Here is an 8,078-nt window from a genome sequence, read left to right on the forward strand (position 1 = left end):
GGGGCTTCCTGTCAAAAGTGTAACTGCATCCAGTCACTTTGAATATGTGTTTATGTTAGTGGGTCTCATTTGAGGACCATGTTTTCAATTAATTGGGTTATGCTGCACATCTTAATGACAAGACGGCATTTTGAAGAATGAAGGTTTGTACTTTGTACAGTATGCAGAGTCTAAAGTCTTCTGATGAAAAATTTCTGTATTCGGATGTTTTGGATTAATGCTCTTTGTATATTCGTTAAACTGAAGGTATACTTTTTTTTTCTCTGTCTTTGGAACAAATGTGCAGGTCTGATGTGCATGTTTGCATGTTGTCTTGCTGCAGAGACTGTTAAAAATGCATGCCAGTTTTGCTGTAAACATGCAGGATGTCTGTGCTGTTAAGACTTGAACTTGGTTTGTGTTCAGTTTACGTGTCAATTCATGTTGTGTCATTTATTTCCATAGGAATGTATTCATTTCTGGCACAGTCATATATTAATATTGCGATAAAATAGTGAAACCAATGTAAAATAATTCCAGTTGGGTATGGAGTCAAAGGTCAAGGGTACAGTGCACATTGCACAGGGAGGTTGGGTATAAGAAAGAGGAAACTGATTATTTGAAAAAAAAAAAAAAAAAAGAGAGAGAGAGAATGGGAGAAACCAAACCTAATGGCAGTTGCACAGTTGTTAGACATGGAACAATGTGTTCAGATTCGAAACTATGCACTCTGGATCCTGGTCAGTGAAGTCCAGATGGCTGCTGGAGCCACAAGAACACAAACCTTTCACAAACATCTACTATAATATAATTAAATATTGATTAAAATATAACGGAGTAGGCTACTTTAAGATTGCCTGTTTATACCTGGACATCTTCATAAGAATATATATATTTTTTTGTTGTTACTGGAAGTTCCCCCAAATAATTGGAAATGGACAAATTGTCCTCTCGAATATTTGACATTTACTGTTTGTAGTTAGGAGGACAAAAATGTTCGGTCTAGCGGCCTAACAGTGCTCCTCTGAGTCAAAATTATTGAGTTAGCCAATCAAATCAAAGTAGGCAGGATAGTTGTGGAGGGAAGAGTGCGGAAATTTTATAAATTGTCATTTTATAAATTGTCATTTTATTTTATATTTTTATAATAAGTTAACGTTAAAAGAGATTGACGGACGATGGAAGTGTCAAAGCCTAATATTTAAAATATAACCATTTTGTGGTAGAAATGTTAAACTACCGGCAGTATTGCAAAATATTTGACTTTTCCCCTGAAATGTCCGTTTTCAATGGAAATTTTGGTTTCATATTGTTCAAGATATGGTTACAGCTGTGTTTAATTTCCAGTGGTTTTGAATGAATCCAGTCTGGTTTCGAATTCTGAAAGTTGTTTTTCATGATGAAATGATGGCAGAAGAGCTTTTAAGTAGCTAGATAAAATATTCTCTCTTCCACCAACCAACTTGTTAGATGTATGTTAAAAGTGAACGTATGTAAACAGACGTGTGATAGTCATAATCATGAATAAATGTTACATACGTAACACAGCCCAGTATTTTTATATTAGTTTATATTCATTTTATATCACTTTATTTCAATCCCTTTACTTAACATTCTGAAAAAATATTTTTAAATAATACCCTACTTTAAATGCTAGACGTGCCAATAAAGCTTTGATGTTGCTGACTGTAATTTTAGCTGGAATGCAGTTTAAATTTAACATACATTTCATTTTATTTTGGCTACTTAATAGACCATAATTATAAATACTATAGTAATTCATTGAGGAATTAATCATTCACGTAGTTTCATTTGTAAATGAAAACACAACAAACTCATTTATCATCACACATGGGCATAAATACAGTCATAAAGACTGTAACTTTATTGGCATATAATTGTCAGGCATTTATTTACAAAATATATGGTAGGCTAGCAAATGCTAGCATAATTATACAAAACGTTAACTTGGTAAAGCGATGCACAAATTGAAAGGGGAAATAAGCATATGCAGTATAACAATAAATATACAAATATAGCCCTAATAAGTTAATGTAATATTAATACTTTTAGTTTATACTTTAACCGTTTAATAATACTTTTAGAGTTTATTAGGTCAGTAAACACAAGCCATAATGCATCATTTGTATTATCAACATGAATATTAAAATCTCAGACGAGAAACCAAAAGGTCTGAGAGGAAATCTGCAAATTCTTTTAGGAATTCTGTATACGGCCCTGGTGGTCTATACACAGTAGCCAGAGCAAGAGATACATTAGATTTCTTTTGCATATCTGACAGTGTAACATTAAGCAGAAGTATTTCGAGTTAAACCTGTATCCTGTTTTCTGAGTAACATTGAAAGTATCACTATATATTGATGCAACACATCCGCCACGACCAGTCTTACTGGCCTTATGCTTATAACAGTAGTTTGGCGGAGTAGACTCATTTAGATCCAATATAATAATTTGGTTTTAGCCAGGTTTCAGTCAAGCAGAGTACATCAAAATAACTGCTTTGGGTGTGAGTGATCTAATGTTTATTAGCCCAAACTTTAGAAATAGTTTTTGTTCATTTATTAAAAATTTTTCTGGTTTAATCACGATAAGATTTTTTGTTCTAGATCCTACAATAAATTTATATTTTGACCTCACTATACGGGGAACAGACACAGTCTTAATAGATTGGACAGCGCAAATACTTATATTATTTAAGCGGGTAGAACAAAAGCAATCATTATAGATATTTGAGAATTGGTTTATTTGTCATATGGAGCGAAGTGTCCTGGAGATCTTGTCAAAGAGCAGCTCCGCTCCGATTCTGCTGGGGTGCAGGCCATCAGCGCGAAACAGCCTAGGACGCTCCCAGAAAAGAGTCCAATTATTAACAAATAGCAGTTTCTGTTCTTTACACCATGACAACAACCATTCATTTAAAGCAACAAGTCTACTGAACCTTTCGTGTCCTCGTCGATACGTGGGCAGTGGTCCTGACACGATGATCGTAGCCGCGGTTGTCATGCTGCACACCGTCTCGATCAGGCTCCTGAAGTCCCTCTTCAGCGTCTCCGTCTGCCGCAGCGTGGTGTCGTTAACCCCGGCGTGAAGCACGACCGCTCTGGGGCTCTCGTCGGCCTTCAGGATCGCGAGTATCTGTGCAGAAACATCGAGAACATGAGCACCAGGGAAACAATGAGTGTGCACTTTACCTTCGGCTATCGTACCACAGACATGTCAGACGATGGAGTCTCCGATGATCACAGCGTCCCTTCCCGTTTTGCGGAGGGGAGCGAAGCGGTTCCGGGTGGAGATCTCGAAGACCGGAGGGGGAGAAGTCGTCGGCCGGGGCCTGGATCGCGTCCTCCGTTGTGGATGCACCCAGGGTCCGTGGTGTCCCGGCGCCAGAGTGAAGGACATATGGGGAGATCGCATCCTGGGTGCACCGGGCCTGTGCAGAGAAACACATGGAGTAGAAGTTGTGGGACTGTTAGCAGCACACTTTATACTTTCCACGGACTTGTGAGCATCAGCCCAGGAGGTTTCCAGCGCGGCTCTCCTTTCTCTCAGCTGGGCCTGCCTCACCTCCAGGTAGCGAATCTGCTTCTCCACGGCCTCCATTAAAGCAAGTAACAATAAGTAAAGCAATGGTAATGTGTGTGAATAGAGTATTAGCAATGCAAGCAGAATTTGCGACGACCACGCTGGCAATGCTAATGGGCTATAAGCTACATAGTGGACCTAGGAAATCAAAATAAAACTAGTGATAACAAGGCACTCTGATTGTCTTTGTTATATTATACAATAGAGGATTTATTCACACGTTATAGAAACGACAATGATGGTATATAAAATAGATTTTTAAGATAAAAAATAGTTGATAAAAAATAACGTGACGCAATGAGTTCACGTGAACGTGAGTTCAAACGCAATACACATGGCAGCTAAACAAAGCAAGCAGGTTTGTTGATGCATTAAACTCATGGCCACGATAAAAATGTTGCTCCCTCAACACAAGGATGTCGTTACCTCGACAAAATTATCTCATGGCCATGAAATTTACATTCCCACAAGTTATTAAAACTAAGTGAACCGAACATGTCACCTTATGGGCGCCATACTTTTCAAACCAATCAAAATTTAATTTGTATCGATTGTGTTTGCATGAAGGCTTTTCAGTCGTGTTGAGCCAATCTGATTAGTAACGGGTTATTTGGTTGCATGTAGATATACAGATTTGAAGATTCCCTTTCTTGCTCTCAAATGACGGAAAACTTGTCAACTCAGTCTATTGGAATGTATGACTCACAGACATATGGATTATTTTTATGTTGCTTTTTGACATTTTTGGAGCCAGACTTACTGTGGATCTGCATTTTTCTAAATTCATCCATGTGTTTTCAACAGAGAAATATCGTCATTTAGATCAACATTTTATTAAAGGATGCAACATGTAAGTTCTTAATGTCAAGCTCTGACAGTAACTTGAGCAGCTAGTTAGCATTCATGCAGCTGGTTGGAGCTCAGATAGTATCAGTTTATGGTTTAAGGGGCTCAACCACATAATATTTTGCATGTGGGCCAAAAATTTATTTATTTTCCCTTCCTGTCTTATTTGCTGTGCTGGCGGGCTGTCCTGTTATCCCACACACCCCTCATCCCATTTCCCATTGTGGAAGGTGGGCGTTAGTCTTGAGTCAACTTTTAAACCTGCAGATAATTGAACCGACTTGCCCTGTGGTTTAGTGCTCAGTGTGTTGTGCATTTGGTTTTTGGGGTGACTGAGACCTACGCAGCCACCATATAGAGGTGAAACAGTTCCTTAATGCTGCAAAGTGCAGCTTAATCATTTCCCTTCACACCTTTTAGGAAGGAAAGCAGTCATGTTAGTGGTGTTTGCCATGTCAAGTATCGCTACTACTATTGCTCATATACTCAGGGTTAGGGATTTCAATACCTTAAAAATTGCATTTTGATACATGTGCTGCACCGTTTGTACTGCGGATATAAATAATGCCTTGTTCCCTTTCATAGGTCACTTCGATGCTGCGGTGACGTCACCACATATGGGAACACCTTCGGTGTGACGAATGTCTGAAGCCCTATACCATCACGCCAATCTTATTGGCCAAATAGCGCGTGGCACCGCCCAGCATGCGTAAGCATATATATACCTGGTGCCGCGCGCCATTTACCTCAGATTTCATTCCTTCAGTACGAAGCGAATCTTCTGTGCCCTATTATCTCGCGTTCTCAGCGATCATCTACGAGCAGTATACTCCTCTCCGCGGACGCGATGAGTCAACGAAAGGTAGGAGCCGTATGATGGGTTATCACGAGGAGGCACTTATGAGAGGTTCGTTGCAGCCTCTCTACAGGTTCTCTCCTTGATAGCCTATGGCTGCAGTAAAATATGCATACACTTCCCCTGTGCACTAACGCCAATAGGAAGTATCCGCGCTCTGGAGTGTATTTCTTAAGTCGCCTCGCGTCTAACCCCCACCATTTCGCTTCTGCGGTCGCCGAGGCCCCGCACGAGGTGTTGGTTAGGGGCAATATGTGCGGCTTGACTATGAATACAGTGATGCACTGGAGTTCCATGTGCTCGCTCTCCCCCACTCGAGCGCGTTAATCAACAGTTTTCTCTTCAAATGGTGGATTACGGCTCACACAGCCGCCGCGTTTTCGCTAGCGGCTTGGCCCGATGTTATCTTGTTGGATTGAATCCTGCCGTGGATACGCTTCAGGATTATATACAACGAAACGCAGCGAGTTTGACGTACACGCTTTTCTTCATGTTAATATGCCAGGGACTATGCCCTTCACTGAGAGTGCTGTTAGACTGCTAATGCACATCTACCCTCTCACTGCAGTCCCCATACTCTAACTTTGACTGTCTCGCAGCAAGGGCACCTCGAGCATCATTGAACTGAGCTATCATTCGCGCGCCCCCTCAGACACTCTGCACAATCCAGTCTTCAGAGTTTGAGGGACGGCGCGGAGGCTGGCAAAGATGGCCAGCGTATGACGGTTCACACAGCCGCCGCATTCTCGCTAGCGGCGTGGCCCGATGTTTATCTTGTTGGATTAAATCCTGCCGTGGATACGCTTCAGGATTATACACAACGAAACGCAGCGAATGTGACGCATGCGTTTTTCCTTCATGTTTGCTTAGGACTGTGCCCGCCTCCAGAGAGCGCTGTTGGACTGCTAATGCACATCTAAGCCTCTCACTGCAGTTTCCACACTCTAACATTTGACTGTCTCGCAGCAAAGGCTCCTCGAGCGTCATTTAACTGAGCTATCATTCGCGCGCCCCCTCAGACACTCTGCACAATCCAGTCTTCAGAGTTTGAGGGACGGCGCGGAGGCTGGCAAAGATGGCCAGCGTATGACGGTTCACACAGCCGCCGCGTTCTCGCTAGCGGCGTGGCCCGATGTTTATCTTGTTGGATTAAATCCTGCCGTGGATACGCTTCAGGATTATACACAACGAAACGCAGCGAGTTTGATGCATGCGTTTCCTTCATGTTCTCTAACATTGACTGTCTCGCAGCAAAGGCACCTCGAGCGTCATTGAACGGAGCTATCATTCGCGCGCCCCCTCAGACACTCTGCACAATCCAGCCTTCAGAGTTTGAGGGACGGCACGGAGGCTGGCAAAGATGGCCAGTGTATGACTGCTCACACAGCTGCCGCGTTCTCGCTAGCAGCGTGGCCCAATGTTTATCTTGTTGGATTAAATCCTGCCGTGGATACGCTTCAGGATTATACACAACGAAACGCAGCGAGTTTGATGCATGCGTTTTCCTTCATGTTCTCTAACATTGACTGTCTCGCAGCAAAGGCACCTCGAGCGTCATTGAACTGAGCTCTCATTCGCGCGCCCCCTCAGACACTCTGCACAATCCAGCCTTCAGAGTTTGAGGGACGGCGCGGAGGCTGGCAAAGATGGCCAGTGTATGACGGCTCACACAACTGCCGCGTTCTCGCTAGCAGCGTGGCCCAATGTTTATCTTGTTGGATTAAATCCTGCCGTGGATACGCTTCAGGATTATACACAACGAAACGCAGCGAGTTTGACGCATGCGTTTTCCTTAATGCATGCCAGGGACTGTGCCCTCCACCAGAGAGTGCTGTTGGATTGCTATGCACATCTAACCCTCTCACTGCAGTCCCCACATTCTACATTGTTTGCCTCGCAGCAAATGGTGCTTCGCGCAGCATTGGATTGAGCTGTAATGCCAAACGTTCCCTCAGACACTCTGCGCAATCCAGCTTTCAGAATTCGAGGGGCGATTCAAGGGTCCTGCACAGACGACCCATTTATGACGGCTCGCACAGCCGCCGTTTTTCGCTAGAGGCAAAGCCCGATGTTCAATCTGTTGACCTAATTCCTGCCGTGGACACGTTTCAGGATTATACACAACGGGACGCAACGGCTCTTATACATACACTTCCCCTGTGCACGAACGCCACGAGCTTTTCGTGCCCGGATATTTTAACATGTATGACAGCGTTACAGGAAGCAGAAATTTTGAGACCGCTAGTATGGTCTCGGCCGTGTGTGAACGCTTGCCCGACATTTCTCTATGGGTGTTACGCACGATTTGTCATGGATACACCATTCAGTTTCAATAAGGCCCGCCTCCTTTCCGCAGAATTCTTTCCACGGTGGCGAAGACGATGGAAATAGCGGTGCTGCGACAGGAGATGTCAACTCTGCTGAGCAAAGGGGCTATAGAGGAAGTACACCCCTCTCAGATGGAGGCGGGGTTTTTTACAGCCGTCATTTTGTGGTTAAAAAAAAAAAAAACACTGACGGATTACGACCCTTTCTGGATTTACACCATCTGAATATTGCACTCAGGAAGTTCCTCAGATTCGCTTTAGAGAGCAAAGCGTATCAGTATTTCTCAAAGTGCATGGATGGATCTCTGGCCCCGTTGCGGCCCCAGGGCGTTCGTGTTTGAACTATTTTAGGCGATTAGCTGGTGTTTAGCGCAATCGCAGACTCAAGCACACTCTCATGGGGATCTTGTGCTGAATCATTTAACAGCCTGGGCTTACGTATGGAATGTTTCACCCCGTTGTCTCCG

This window comes from Carassius carassius, chromosome 29, assembly GCF_963082965.1.
Source record: "Carassius carassius chromosome 29, fCarCar2.1, whole genome shotgun sequence".
In the NCBI taxonomy this organism is placed as follows: domain Eukaryota; kingdom Metazoa; phylum Chordata; class Actinopteri; order Cypriniformes; family Cyprinidae; genus Carassius; species Carassius carassius.